The 16455-nt window shown below is 43.9% G+C and overlaps 1 protein-coding gene across 49 annotated transcripts in view; it reads right to left on the reverse strand.

Moving 5' to 3' along the window:
* SGMS1 (sphingomyelin synthase 1) overlaps positions 1–16455 on the reverse strand; it is a 324245-nt gene that overhangs the window by 205804 nt on the left and 101986 nt on the right. For 4 of the 49 annotated variants that reach the window (XM_070781229.1, XM_019988713.2, XM_070781247.1 and 1 more), the window contains exon 1: positions 8571–9956. The exons of 43 other annotated variants lie outside the window; for them this stretch is intronic. The gene's annotated coding sequence lies outside the window, so the exon portion shown is untranslated. Of the gene's footprint in view, positions 1–519; positions 698–8570; positions 9957–16455 lie in introns of those variants that run through there. 2 more of the 49 variants (XM_070781252.1, XM_070781254.1) reach the window with 2 other exon arrangements.

The raw sequence follows: 16455 nt of genomic DNA on the forward strand, positions 1-16455 counted from the left end.
TGTTCTCTATTCAGTACCACAGGAGTTTTCAAAAAAAGGGTAGGATAGGAACCTCAGGTTCCTATGTTACAAGGTGAGACAATGTGGTAAGATGTTAAAATATATGGTATCATTAAAACTCTAGCCAAAAAAAAAACAAAAAAAAAAACCCTTAGGACTATTTCTTAAATTATTACACATAGTTATATAAATAATTGCAATTTTAAGTAGGGTTATTTAACAAAATTAAAATTGCACATCTTGCATCGTTGTCCATTTTTGTTGTTTATATGTATATTCGCTGGAGGAAAGGCAGAGTTGGTTGGTTTTTAATTTGCTTAAACAGAGGTCTGGCTTTGTAGACAGTGTCTTTATTACATGCTGTATTTGCACTTTAGAAATGCCTGGCTTAGGCCCTGGGCCTTGCCTCCTCCCTGTCAACAGGGCCGGAGGGCCTTCCCCAGACTTCCTCCTCCCTGAGACGCCTCTTACCTGACAAGATAGGAATCTGTGACTATGGCTGATTAGAATACCACTTACCTGGGTAATCATCTCTACTCCTTGTGAAAAAGAAGACTCTTAATTTCCACCTCCAGCCTCTCCCCACACAAAGATGATTTCAGATGAGGAAAGAAAAAAAAAAGCTGAAACAGCAAGAGAAGTCGGGAAAGAAAGCTGCAGGCCCAGACTCATCCCATAACCGAGCTCCTGAGGGAGTTGAGGGGAGTCCCCACTTCAGCTCTGCTTCCTCTTATCAGCCCACAGGACAGAAGAAGGAAAACTCACCTGCACACGGACCCGCCTCCTGCCTGTCCTCCTGGGAAGGTTCAGTCCTTTAGGTCTGCCCACAGAATGACAAAGATCTGCCCACATTTCACAACATTTCCCGAATGAGCTCTTCTTAAATTCACTAAAATTTCAGGATTCTGTTACTTAATACTGTGCAGATAGAAAGTTTTGTCCGCCGAGACTACTAGGATGGAAAAGAAAAGAAGAAATGCCTTTCCTATTCCTACCAACCTCCAGATCCTCAACTTTCACTTCATCCAGGTAGGTGTCCTTAAGAACTCACAGGCTTTTTCTAAGGAAGTAGCAATGTGCAAATTCATAAATGTATGTCAACTTTTTCATTTTAACAAGATCTACAAACAGTGGATTGATTTGCTACAGGTCAGAAAATGAACTTATCATCCAAATAAGATTCTCAGCATAAATCAATTTCTCCCACAATAATGTAAATAGAAAGATACAGTTAAGCCCAACCTGAAATTAAACTATCAATATGAATTGATAGTTGATGAATCAATATCAATATGAAACCATGACCATTATGAATAATGGCTGTTGAAGAAAATTCTTTACTAATTTTTCTTTTTTTGTCCATGCTGTGCGGCACGTGGGGTGAAGACCTTAGTTTCCATCAGGGATGGAGCCCACGCCCCCTGTATTGGAAGCATGGAATCTTAACCACTGGACTGCCAGGGAAGTCCCAGAAGAAATTTCTTTTACGCTTCATAGACTCCTGTGAGACAACAGCTACCCCGAGTTCTACCCGGTATGGGGAGGTACCACCTTCAAGACAGTGAGAATCCTGTATTCCTTAGGGAGGTGTCAACTCCACTTGTGATGCCTGTAGAAAGCTCAGCCTTCAGAATAAAAAGTTTCAGATGTTCATCTTCCTTTGTCACTGATTCATTAATGCCTGGGCCAAAGAAGGGAAATGAACTTGCAGGCTTGTGTGAAAACAACAAAATGCTGTTTTTCCAGAACAGTTGATTAAGAACACACTGTCCTGAGTGCAGTGGAGTGCAACGTTCCTTCCTGTTCCCAGCTCTCAGGGGAGCAAAGAACAGCTCCTCGGGCTTGGCCTCCACTGAACAAAGCTCAGGGGTCGCCTCCATGCACAGACACAGCATCCATGGTCACTGCCACTTCGACAGCCCGGAATAACTGAGACCTTAGAGACTCTGGAGGACAGAAGGCTGCCAAGATACTTAAACATGTCCCTGCGTATATTTCACAGAGCAGATTAATAAGATCAGGTAGGTTTTGTAATAAGAAAGAAAGGTAGCCAAGAAAGCTGAGTAACTTATACCAACATGGCTAATTTGTAGCTATACAGCCTCTCGTGTTCCTTGGAACCCAGAAGCATGTTATGTCTTCTTTGATTAGAAAGAAGATTCTGAATAAGATGGCATATATAAATGGTGACGTTTCCTGTCTCAAAATTGGGACAGATTCTTACAAGTATAAACACACATCTAGAATCTAAACAGAATATCAGAAAGAAAAGACAGTCTCCACCTGCATTGCAGGAGACGTGGGTTCAATCCCTGGGTCAGGAAGATCCCCTGGAGGAGGGCATGGCAACCCACTCCAGTATTCTTGCCTAGAGAACCCCCGTAGAGAGAGGAGCCTGGTGGGCTACGGTCCATGGAGTCACAGAGTCAGACATGACCAAAGTGACTGAGCACAGCACACAGCATGGCAGTCTCACAAAATCCAGGCCATGTCACTGCCCTGCCTACCTAGCAAAATTCCCAGGCTTCCTCCTCTGGAGATTGAGTCAGTAAAACTGGGAGGTGCCTGAGAATTTATATTTCTCACAAGCACCTCAAGGAGAGTCTTACATTCTGGCAAGTTTGGGGAACACTGAACTGAGTCAATTATACTCTATAAAACTTAGTTCTCTTTAAGATACTTCTACATTTAAATCCCATTTAGTAATACCATCAATCATGTTAAGCTTATAAATGGTAACAATAATGAGTATCTGTCTTCTCCTAACTCCTCAAATAATAATACAATTTTGGTAATATCCATTTTAAAGAAAGAGGTTAAGTAACTTGTGCAAAGTTACAAGCTAGCAAATGATGGTGGGAGGGAGGGTGGGGAGGGATTCAAATAGAGGTGTGACTCCAACAGCTGCACCCTTAACCATTATATGTACAACCTCTTCTTTTACAAGCAGAGAATCTGTTTACAAGTGGTAGCAACTGATTTAGAACCCAAAGTAAAAAAGATTTAGGAAACTATTTACGAATTGCTAGTACTTTCAAACTACCAGCCCTGTAGAGATCCAGGGATCCAGCAATATCTCTAACAAAAGGTTTTTATTCTGTTCCGCCCTCAGATTTCGCCTTTAAGCACGTTTGGATCCTGGTCTCCATACTTTTCCCCAGCAAGTCGAAAAGATGTAATCAAAAAGTCAATGACCGCACCCCTCCCAAAACATAATAAGCTCAGAGGAATTACAAAATGCTATAATTTAGCCCCCAAATCTGAACAGTATATCAGATGGAGGGCTAGATGTTTATACTGATTTGTAAAGAACAAAAAAAAAGGTATGATGTTCAAATATTTTCATAACTGCCCTCTTCTATCACTTTAACACTAAAAACAAAAAAAAAGAAGAGAATCAAAATTTTCTACTCATCCTGCCTAGATTAAAAAAAAAAAAAAAAAAAAAGACTTGATATGTCAAATGAACAGTGTCCCTATACGTTTTCCTGGGCTTGGGTTAATTAGAAGTCACTCAAGTTTAAACAGGATATAAAAAACCAGAATGGAAATAATACTCCTGATTCATTCAGTGAGTATTTATTGAGGGCCTTCTGTATGCCAGGCACTGTTCTGGGTGCTATGGATACACAACAGAGAATAAAACAGACAAAAAACTGCCTTTAAGGAGCTCACATCCTTTTAAGAGGATATATACTCTAAAGAAATAAGAAAATAAGCAGTTTGCCAGACGGTGACAGGTGTTACGGGGAGGACTGCTGCAGTGGTCTCCAACGGTCTCCCTAACAAGGGGCTGTCTGAGTAGAGGCCTCAGGGAAATGGAGGGGGAGTGCATCCCCAAAGAAGGAGAACTGTGTCCAGCAGACACTCCTCCATCCCCGCCTAAACCACAATCCCCCCAAATTTTCTATCTGCCCAGATAGGACCACCCTTCTCCCAGATGCTCAGGACAGAAACTGCACTGGGCTCCTTCCCTTCCCTCGCATCTCCCCATCCCGTCAATCAAGGTGGTCCTGTGGGCTGCGCCTCCTAAATACTCATTTCCATTCCCCACTTGAGAACAGGACGTCGTAATAAACCTGGATGGCTGCAGCAGCTTCCAAACTGGTATCCCCATATTTTCTGTGTTCCTATCCCCAAAAATCTAAGCTCCAGTAAGAAACCAGAGTGACCGCTTGGAAACACATATGCAGTTACATCAAGGCCCTTTTCTAGTTCAATGCTTCCCACTGCTCTTTGGAATAAAATCTGGATCCTGTTAACATATACACACTGCTATACATAAAACAGATAATCAGTAGGGACCTACCCTAGAGCACAGGAAACTCCACTCAGTATTCTGTAATGACCTATATGGGAAGGGAATCAGGGAGAATGTTTATGTATACGTACTATGACTGAATCACTTTCCTATATACCCGAAACTAACACAACACTGTAAGTCAACTATACTCCAATATAAAATAAAAATTAGAATAAAAAAAATCTGGATCCTGGATGCCCAGGCCTGATGGCACAGTCCAGCCCTTGCCTACCTCTCCAAATCATTCACATCCTTGTCCCCAGAGCACACCAGCCTCTGAGCCCCCTTGGCCTTCCTCCAGTCTCTCTAACAAGCCTCGCTTCTTTCTGCCTTTGCCGCTGTGCTCCTTCTGTCTGGGGAGACGCATCCTCATTTCCCCTGGCACACTTTCCTCTCATCCTTCGGACCTTAAACTGGAAGCCACTGCCCCAGGGTGACTTTCTGATCTTCCCATCACATGCAATCCTACATTGCCCACTTATTATACCCTGCATTTCCCCCGGCACCATCACAACTATAATTAAATCATTATTTCTATAATTTAATGGCTGCCCTGTTCCAATAAACTAATCTCTATGGCGACAAGGACCACATCGGTTGAATTCACTTTTGCATCTCCAAATGCCTTAAAAATAGCAGAGTTCAATACATATTTGGCAAGTTAAGCCTTCTTCCTCACACGTCTCTGTATTCTCTCTCAAGAAAAATACGGGGTTGCATTTTTCCACCCCATCATCTACACCTCACAAACCTGTCTTCTCATGACTAAAGCTAGGAACTATGAAAAGGCCGTGCTGAAATAATGAAGTTGCAAACTAAGAAGTCCTGAGTGGAGCCATTTGGGTCATGTTTGTTTTTTTAGTTTTGTTTCATGTTACAAAATTGTCTTCCTAAAGGGAAGCCCAGTTAAGCAGAGCCCACTCCTCAGACCACACAGGACTCCTCAAGGAGCAAATTAAAGTAACAGCAAAGAACAGAGAACCCTGGGAACAGAGAACCGCTGGTTCACAGTTATCAGAATTTTTTCATTTTAATTAAAGCTAATGGGAGCCACTCGCTCTGTGACAAGCAGTAAAAGGACAGTGTCACAAGCCCCTCATATATCAAACAGTTCACAGCTAACGGTGGGCAGCTACCCTGAGCTGCACCCTAACCAGGTACTAGACCCTTGGCAGAGTGCCTTCCCTCACTTAACTGAACTGAATCTTGGCAGCCACCCCATGATCGAAGTGACTTATCCCCAATCTGATCAAGGAGACCAAAGAAATAATGTCACTTGCTCAGGCTCATGGAGGTCTAAGTGGCATCAGAAGCAGCTCTTTCAGGCTCCAAATCCTCAGCTAAGCATGTCAATGGGGACACAGTGTCCTAGCACCAAGTGTGTCCAGAGTGCTGGTTCTGAGTGTGAATGACTTGGCTGCTCTCGTCCCAGTTCCCCAGCTTACAGGACCGGAGAAGGGGAGTGACTGGCACAAGATCACACAGCTTGATGGTAGCTAGAGGCAGCCGAGAGTTCCATCCCCGCTGTCCTTCTGACAGATAGTACCTCTCCTCACAAAAGATCCCTAAAACCCTCAGCATAAATGTCCCAAGTCAAGCTTTCCTAAGGAATGCTGTAATGTTATAAAAACCCTAAAGTAGCCTTTAGAGTTGAGCAAAAGCAAAACAGAAGGACTTTATCACTCTCCTCTCTTGCAGCTGCCACTGGTCGGAATGCACACAAGCAGCCCCTTGTCTCCTGCCACCATGCAGCTCTTCTAAGCGACAGAAGCCCAGGAACACAGAGGCCCTGGGCCCAGGCCAGCTGGAGCCATGCTAAACAGGCTGAAAAGCAAGCAGTTCTGACATCCCTTCATCAAACGCTATTCACTCTGGAGAAGCGATAAACAATTTTGCACACACTGATCACGCTTCTTTCTGTATAAGAGCAAGTTCAGGAATAAGACCTGAACCAGGGAACCCGAACCTGCACCCTGAAACAGCCTCCTGATTTTTATGACCCCAGAAGCAAAACCATCACCACATCCAGGTCAATGTACCATGGAACCCAAGCCCTTGCCCTCTTCCCAAGTGAGCTGGCAAACAGCCAACAGCCTGGTATCACACTGGTTACCAGCCAGCATGGCCCTGCCAGGCTGGACAGAGGCAGCAATTACACGTGCTTGGTGTTTGGAAGCTCTTCTGGAAAAGCAGCCCTACCAGGCTTCATGCCATCTTCAGGAGGGTCAAACCCCAACTTGTGAACACCCCGCAGTGGGAGTCCCAGGAGAACTTCTGTTCCAACCAGGCCTCCAGACCAGTGGTCCCATGGCAACAGGGACCCCCATCTCAGCCCAGAATAGGGTGCAGCCCACGTCAGCCCCCACAGCAGAACTCATCAGGGCGACTCTCTGAGTGTCCTGAAGGTCGCCCACTGTCAGGAGCCCCCGCTGCCCAGCCAGAGCCACTGGTCACAACACACAAGTCCCTGGAGGGTGCTGTGTGGCAGCAATGCCAGATTTAAAACTGCGGTCACTCATTCCCCGAGACCTTTTTTTAAGTGCAAGTGAGGATGCACATGAGGGCACCTCAAATATTCAAAGAGTTAAACAATCTAAGGGTGTCGGAAGAGTCACCACTTGGTATGCTGCCCACATCTGAGGACTGAGCTGTAGGGGGTATAACTTGAAGGGGTCCCCATTGTCTTTGGGGAGGCAGGGTGATGTGGACCCCGGAGCCGCAACCTGGACCAAGTTACACGAGCTTCTACTGCTCATTTGCCTCATCAGTAGCCTGGGGCTAACAACAGATCTCTTGGTATCACCATGGAACATGATGTGACAAAAAGGAAGTCATCTGCTAGCATGGTGATGGGCATATCATAAACCACAAATTAATGCTCGTTTCCTTCTTCAATGTTTTTAGAGAACTTCCGTTTGTATCACGTATTCCTTTTCTTTTCCCATTTTATTAATTGCTTACAATCTTCTTTCAAAATTAACAACCCACATATATTCATATTTTCCTTACGAATGTGTGCGGAAAAGAATATCAAGATATATGTCCAAAGATGATCCCTCCAGCATTAATTGTGATCTTCAAAAAAAAGTAATATCTGCTCACTAGAATGGAGAATCCCAGGGACGGGGGAGCCTGGTGGGCTGCCGTCTATGGGGTTGCACAGAGTCAGACACGACTGAAGTGACTTAGCAGCAGCAGCAGCAGAATTCAGTTACAGCACTTGGAATAAACGAGACAGTTCAGTGAGTGCTAATAAGAGGAAAGTACTTTAAGGTATGGGCTTTCCTGGTGGCTCAGAAGGTAAAGAATCCGCCTGCAACACAGGAGACTGGGGTATGATCCCTGGGTTGGGAAGATCCCCTGGAGGAAGGCATGGCTACTGACTCCAGTATTCTTGCCTGGAGAACTTCCGTGGACAGAGGAGCCTGGCAGGCTACAGTCCGTGGGGTTGCAAAGAGTCAGACACGACTGAGTGACTAACACTTTCACTTTCATAAATAAATACATTATGTTTATGCTTGCTTTGGTATCCAAATAATTTACCAGTGGGGAGAATAAAAGGAATAAGGGTAGGCAGATATGGTGCACAAAATAATGGCCCCATGTCCACATCCTGTGGACAGAACCTGTGACTATGTTACCTAACTCTGCAGATGTGGTAAATCAAGGATTTTGACATGGGAAGAGTATCCTGGATTATCCAGGCTGCCCCAATCTAATCACATGGGTCCTTAAAATCAGAAACCCTTTCTTGGATTTGACTACAAATAAATGTCAGAGAGAAGATGGAGGAAGAGGCTACGGGCCAAAGAACAGTGGCAGCCTCTCGAAAGTCTCAGACACGCAGATTTTAACCCGGAAAAGCCAAGTCTCAAGACATGCTGATCTTAACCCAGTGAGACCCATGTTGGGCTTCTGGCTTAAAGAAGCATTACAATAATAAATCTGTGTTGTTTCAAAACAGTAACATTGTCGTAAAAATTAATTATACCCGCAATAGAAACTAATAGAGGACTAAAAGGGGTAATTTACTTATAATTTTATATCCTTCTAGTATTCCAGTATTTCTAGTATAATTTTATATATTTTTTCTGGTATTTATATCTATCTATATTCTAGTCTGAATAATTGGGAAGAAAGAGAAGAAATTCTTTACCCTGCTTCAATATGATGATTCCCTGATCACAAAAGCTTTCATATGGCACTTGGCTCATCCTGCCTGAAAAACCGAGTGCTCTCTTTTAGGCCCAAACAAAAGTCTACTTACAAGGCTCAACTGAAGCGATGCATCCCAGGTCAGGGCTTCCTCCTTAAGGGGTCTCTCCTGCAGCTGGACTTAAGGGGGCTGCACACAGCTCAGGTGACCACGCTGGATGGCGAACTCCTTGAAAACAGGGCTTGCGGCTTATTTGGCTGTGCAAACCCAACCCTCATAATAGGCATCACAAGTGGTTAATGATTAAGTGTTTGCTCCGCTGAAATACTGGATTGCATTAAATCCAAACCAACCTAGTAAGTCCCGGTTTTAAATTAACAAGGAGTCTTCTACTGGGAAAAGACTGCTGCAATCTCACATGCATTATCCAGCTATCTGTTCCATAAAGGGAGAAGTTATATCCTTCAACTCCACAAATCAAGCAAAGAGTTCAATCTTCCTTCAAAATCAAATTTTGACTTTGATTTACAGAAGATGGTGATTATTAAGAGATACTGCTTCAGAGCTCCACTGAATTTTCAGTCTGAATCTTCTAATTCCTGCTACCAACATTTGCGAGTTATATTTAAATTATACTGGCTATAGTGATGAAATAAGCCTTCCTTCTTCCTATCCAAATCAAAACTTGGGTTTTTCCCCATACAATATTGTATCATCCTTCTAGGAGGAAAAAAAAAAATCACAGCCCAGTTGTTATAGCTTATATTTAAAACAATCTAAAAATGCATGTAAGTCTACTCCATTAATGACTGTTCTAACAGCAAAGAAGCCAGGAAAGGAGATAGAGCAACAATTGATTACATGTTCACACACTAAAGACTGGATCTGCTAAAGCAAGAGTCAGAAGCTTTTGTTTTAATCTCCCCAAAGCATTCTGTTTAAAAATATTAGAACACCCATCTCTATAGTCATAGCTATTTCCATTGCTCAATTAGAGGCCAAAGTACTAAAGAGGCTACACTTTGGAGTTTGAACAGACATCACTGTAATCAATGACTTCACAAATCTTTATCCAATCATGGGCAAGTGACAGCCACTGAACCCTTCATGAGGATTTAAGCTAAAGAACATCATTCATTATTCACTTTTGTTGGTGGTGGTGTTTTCATCTTAAAGTCAGATTTTTGGGATATAATTTACATGCAGTTATCCATCCTTTTTAGGTAACAATTCCATAAGTTTCAACCAAAGCATATAGTCATGTCATCATCACCACAGTTAAGATACAGGTAAAAGTTCCCTATAACCTTTGTAAGTCAAGCTTCTCCCCAATTCCCAGCCCCAGGAAACCATTGGTCTTTTTTCTAACCCTATCAGATCAGATCAGATCAGTCGCTCAGTCGTGTCTGACTCTTTGCGACCCCATGAATCGCAGCACGCCAGGCCTCCCTGTCCATCACCAACTCCCGGAGTTCACTCAGACTCACGTCCATCGAGTCAGTGATGCCATCCAGCCATCTCATCCTCTGTTGTCCCCTTCTCCTCCTGCCCCCAATCCCTCCCAGCATCAGAGTCTTTTCCAATGAGTCAACTCTTCGCATGAGGTGGCCAAAGTTTCAGGTGGAGTTTCAGCTTTAGCATCATTCCTTCCAAAGAAATCCCAGGGCTGATCTCCTTCAGAATGAACTGGTTGGATCTCCTTGCAGTCCAAGGGACTCTCAAGAGTCCTCTCCAACGCCACAGTTCAAAAGCATCAATTCTTCGGCGCTCAGCCTTCTTCACAGTCCAACTCTCACATCCATACATGACCACAGGAAAAACCATAGCCTTGACTAGATGAACCTACTTTTGCCTTTTCCAGAATGTCATATAAATGGAATCATGCACAGAATGTATCTTTTTGAGCATGGCTTCTTTCATATAACATAATGCATTTCAGATTCATCCAGTTAGTTGTGTTTGTTCTTTGTTAGTACTGAGTAGTATTTCATCAGTGCCCAGTTTGCTTATCCACTGTCTTGCTGAAGGACATGTGAGTCTTTTCAAGTCATGGGCAATTAGAAATAAAGCTGTTGGGAGCTCCCTGGTGGTCCAGTGGTTACAACTCTGATCTTTCACTGCTGAGGGCCTGGGTTCAATCCCTGGTCAGGGAATTAAGTTCCTGCAAGCAGCCAAACTAAATAAATAAAATAAATAACACTGTTGCAAATATTAGCCTACAGGTTTTTGTGTGAACATAGGTTATTTCTCTGGGGTAAGAATCTAGGAGTGAAATTGCTCCCTTGCATGCTAAGTATATATTTCAGTTCCATTCAGTTCAGTCGCTCAGTCGTATCCGACTCTTTGCGATCCCATGAATCAAAGCACGCCAGGCCTCCCTGTCCATCACCAACTCCTGGAGTTCACGCAGACTCACGTCCATCAAATCGGTGATGCCATCCAGCCATCTCATCCTCTGTCGTCCACTTTTCTTCCTGCCCCCAATCCCTCTCAGCATCAGAGTCTTTTCCAATGAGTCAACTCTTCACATGAGGTGGCCAAAGTACTGGAGTTTCATCTTTAGCATCAGTCCTTCCAAAGAACACCCAGGGCTGATCTCCTTTAGTACATATTTAACTTTGTAAAAAAAAAACAAAAACAAAAAAAACCCAGGTTTTCCAAAGTGGCTGTACCATTTTACATTCCCACTAGAAGGCAATGGCACCCCACTCCAGGACTTTGCCTGGAAAATCCCATGGACGGAGGAACCTGGTAGGCTGCAGTCCACAGGGTCGCTAAGAGTGGGACACGACTGAGCGACTTCACTTTCACTTTTCATTTTCATGCATTGGAGAAGGAAATGGCAACCCACTCCAGTGTTCTTGCCTGGAGAATCCCAGGGACGGGGGAGCCTGGTGGGCTACCGTCTATGGGGTCACACAGAGTTGGACACGACTGAAGCAACTTAGCAGCAGCAGCAGCAGCGCAAGAGAGTTCAAGTTGTTCAGTATCTTTTCCAGGACTTGGTAATATCTATTTTTATTTGCCTTTAAATAATGTTTTTTTGGCCGTGATACACAGCTTTTGGTTAGTTCCCCAACCAGGGATTGAACCCTCGCCTTCAGCAGTGAAAGCACAGAGTCTTAACCACTGGACCACCAGGGAATTCCCAAAATACTTTGAGACTCATACAGAAGTTACAAAAATAGTGGAGAGCTCCCATGTATGCACCTCTTATCTTACATGACCATAATAAAAGTATTAAAAGCAAGAACTTGACATTGGTACAATCCTGTTAACCAAAATACAGATCCTGTTAAGATTTCATTCATTTCGACATGTTCAATTCTTGCCCCTTTCTTTTGTGTGCAGTTCTATAGTATTTTATCACATGTATAGATTCATATAAGCACTACTATAATCAGAATATATATCTGTTCCATTAAGCACATTCTATTTTGAAAAGACATTTTTGGTTCTGTAAACATCATCTGCTGGAAGGGACTTCAGTAAACGATGACTTTCTTCTGCCCTTTTTCCTTGACCAAATTAGAACTCTGTTATCCAAAATTTAAAAGGAAAAAGAAACAGATTCACAGATATAGAGAACAAAATAGTGGTCACCAGTGGGAAGAGCGAAGAGGGGAGGGCACAAGGTATGTAGGGGATTAAGAGGTATAAAGTCTAAGGCATAAAATAAGCTACAAGGATATACCGCACAACCAAGGGAATATAGCCACTGATTTTATAATAACTATAAATGGAGTATAATCCTTACAAATTGTGAATCACTATGTTGTACACCTGTGTACATCAACCACACTTCAATCTGAAAAAATTTTTTTAAAAAGTCAGTTATCTATTCTCAGGCTTCACTGTGCAAACCCCACCATTGACTTTTCGGTTCACTTTTCAGGCTGAGTGTCTGCCCTGTTCATTCTTTCCTTATTATATGCCAAGCCCAGTGGAGGCAATATGGACATAAGGTTGAAAAGGAAACCAACAGTTCTCATCCCTAAAAGAACTTAAGAGTGGAGACATACTTACATACACACACAGTTACAAACCGGGGCAAGTACTATCCATGAATGAGAAGTAAAACACGATCTGGTTTGGACTGGGAGGTCTTTGTATTCTACGCTCATCCTGAAACTCAGTATTTATGAGGTCTTCCCACAAAAACACAGCATCTAAATATCAGGGCCATTAAACAGTGAGTACATAACCAACAAATTCTTAAAGAGGAAGAATATAAGGAAGTCCTCCATCTCTGAGAAACTGTACCAAGGACCATTCACCTTCTTAGGTCAAAGCCTACCCATGTTGTTACTTTAGGGATAGCTGCAGCCTCCCAAATTCCTTTCCAACCCTCTGCCGCAGTGAGCCAAATCCACCATTAGAGATCCTTTCGTTACAGAGGTGTCCCCCTGCCCTAGGCTAGTCACGGTGGCATCCCATTGGGAAGGGGCTGAGTCACAGGAACGCCCCATCCGCTTCCGGCTGATGGCTGCTATGACCCTCTTCTCCTGTCTCGGGGCCATACTTACACACCTTCTGGGACCAAGCTGCTCCCTCTCCCGCTGTGTCCTCACTATAGCTAGTCCATGTTCTTACTGGAAGTCGTCTCTCACTATTTGCTCCCACATTTCTCTCCCCTTCCCCACCAACAGCACAACGCGTCTGATTCGTCTCTGTGTCTCCTGGCCTCTGCACACAGCTGCTGTGTACACAGGAGGTGGTCAGTAGTCTGATTCGTCTCTGTGTCTCCTGGCCTCTGCACACAGCTGTGTGTACACAGGAGGTGGTCAGTAGTCTGATTCGTCTCTGTGTCTCCTGGCATCTGCACACAGCTGTGTGTACACAGGAGGTGGTCAGTAGTCTGATTCGTCTCTGTGTCTCCTGGCATCTGCACACAGCTGCTGTGTACACAGGAGGTGGTCAGTAAACGTTTTCTGAATATTCAAGGCACGTCTGTCAGATTATAATGTGTGAAGTGTGGCTGTGAGGGAATGAATGAGTCTGAATGTGAAAGACACCGCTGGAGGCATCGGACAGTTGACCCATTTCAAGAATCGTACAACAGGGCAGCGAAATGGAACAGCAGCATGCTTGGACGCCTGACAGAGGGGAGGGCAGGACAAGGGAGATGTGTGAGGAGGAAGAAATAAGACACACCTGTACCCAATGAAGCTCAGGACCAGCCCAGCTGTGGCACCTGCCAGGAGAATGGCAGCTAGACTGTGGCGGAGAGGAGGAAGGCAGAGGGCAGGCTCTGTCCCCACGGCTTCATTTCTTTCTTTTTTAAAAAGCATTTTATTTGCTGGCTGCATCGGGTCTTATCTGCGGCACAGGGGACCTTCACTGCAGCACACAGGCTCTCTAGTTGTGGTGTGGGGACCTAAGTGTCCCATGGCACGTGGGATCTTAGCTCCCAGACCAGGGATCGAACCCGTGTCCCCTGCATCAGAAGGCAGATTCTTAACCACTGGACCACCAGAGAAGTCCCTCCAGGGCTTCGTTTCTGAGGGCATTTGCCATGCGCTGGGCTAGGGGAGGCCAGGAGTTCAAAAAGGAGCAAGTGCATGCAACAGCTGCTATGGGAGTCAGCCTGGAAATCAGTCAGAAATGAGAGTGAAAGCAAAAATCCCAAAAGCAGCTAGTACGTGCTTCTGCCTCTTGCTAATCTTTTCCTTAAAGTCACACGTGGCTTCCAAAACACCCTGGGGCCCTCTGTGCAAGAGGCAACAAAGAGTGTTTGAAGGCCTGGGAGGGCTGGCTACAAGCCTGAAATGCCTCCTGGGCCCAGGCTTGCTAAAGAGCTGATGAAAAAATACAGTAAGGCACAGCTCTTGGCTAGTGGAGCCTCCTGATCAGAGAAATCGTTTACATATAGTGATTAGTCAATGCAGGAAATGCCAAATCAAAACACTCATTGTTTTGCCATCTTAAAACAACTGTTTTGTTCTTATTTTAAAGCATCAGAAAAATATTCCAGCCCATGTTTTCAAAACTGCTAGCTGCTGCAATGAATGACCACGTGGCTTTTAACTAAGACTTTTGCTGAATCAGCACCCTAACCTCTGCCACCATATGGATGTGATTGTAAACCCCCTAAAGAGGGAAGTGCGCTACGGGCAAGCTCACTTTTGCCTCCTGAAACACCTAGCAAGTCTCAGGGATATCCTGCTTGGAGAACCACCGGTGATGATCTGAAATGTATTCAGAAACTAACATAGGGACAAACCTTCCTATCAGTTTCACTTACAGTTTTTCTGTTATGCTCATATATGTGCAATAAGTGCTACCATTATGATGCTAGTTGCTAAAAACTTTTGAGTACCCCAGATCCAGGCTGCTTAGTACCAGGAGGTTTGTGGTACCTCAAGTTGGAGTCACAAAAAAATTGCTTCCACTCTATTTTAACTAAGGTTTCAATCCAATTCCTGCTAACACAGTACACCATGGGGCAGAGGAGAAACTGACAATCCCTAGGTAGTTTTCAGGGGCTGCTGGGGAAAAGAGCAAAGCGAGTAGAACTGCCCTGACCACCTCCAGTTCACAATCGTAACCAGACACTGCAGTGACCCTCTGGCCCCCAGAGCACTGTCAACTGAAAAAGACGCACAACCTAAAAAGTGGAGAGTTATGTCTGTCCGCAGTCCTTACTAAGGACTATAGCCAGGGACTGCTGTCTGCCAGATAGCTTTGAAAAACTTTCCAAGAGATAAGGGAGGAGCCAGGAGACACAGGAATTTTTCCTACAGGGAAAAAAATATCTAGTTAAACATCAAAAGATTGCTGTTAATAAAAAAATCCAGACATCTCAGCTAATTTATGTATGCGGAAGATACAAGAGTCTGGGTTTCTTGAAGCCGTTCCTTTGACAAGCATCTTAGCTATCCAGGGCCAGTTTTGGGTTTCCTCCACCCTGAACTCCCCTCCCTGTGCACCATCCAGGCGCTGAAGGGGCTGGTGGCCTGATGGTTAGCAGCCTGTTCTTCTGCATCCTGAGCTCCCCTCCGGCTACAAGGTCTGGGTGGCTGCTGCAGTGGTGGGTGACTTTATGGCCACCACAGTCCTTACTGAATCCTTTACTAGAACAATAGGCAGCATTTTTTGGTTTGTTTTTGGTCCACAGTACCCACCAGTCAGTACACATTTTCCCCAAGGAAACATCAGGTACACATTTTCCCCAAGTGCTTGAGCCTCTAAATTCTGCTTCTTCTCCTCCCCCACCCCCATCCCAAATCAAAACTTGTTTCCAATCAGTTCAGTCAGGAAATAGACAGTCAACTCTGTGAAACATACAAAGGATTCTCCCACTCCAGAGGTTGAACTAACCATATTTGGGATGTTAAAATATCTTCTAAGTCCTTATTCACCCAAAAGCTATTACAATAATCAATTTAAAGATGAGGATAGCACTAAAAAATGCATTAAACACATATCATCAATTAATGAGATCAGTATTAAGCTTTATATTAAGCTCAAAATCATGCCACTTAACGCCAAACTGTTTTTACTGTATTTACATACATTTTTTTTTTAAACTACAGGCTACTTTGCACAAATATTCCTAAGTGCTCTTTCACATCAGAAACTGGACCTGGGTTATTCTTCAGCAAAAGAATACTGAGAGGGAGAAGCAGGAACCATCTATAAAATGACCAAGAGGGAATGTTACTCCCCGTGTAGTTTCAAACCCATAAAGGACAACTACGAATCAAAGCTAGGCTGAAGTTCAATTTCAACTATAATCCTACCCAAGGAAAGGAAGTGCATTGTTAAATTCAAAAGACCCAAACAAGGCATCAAAAGCTGTCTGTGAGCACCAAACAAAAGATATTTCATATAATCAATCTACAAATGCTAAAAATGCAACTCTCTGCAGTTATGACTCCACCTACATGCCATTGTGTTCCACTGTAGGTATTTCTAAAGGATGTAGTCTAAGCAGAACGCCCATTTTTCCTAGCTAATATGAGGACAAGGAGAAGGGAAACCAACATTTTGGCAA

This window comes from Bos indicus, chromosome 26 (genome assembly GCF_029378745.1).
Source record: "Bos indicus isolate NIAB-ARS_2022 breed Sahiwal x Tharparkar chromosome 26, NIAB-ARS_B.indTharparkar_mat_pri_1.0, whole genome shotgun sequence".
NCBI lineage: Eukaryota > Metazoa > Chordata > Mammalia > Artiodactyla > Bovidae > Bos > Bos indicus.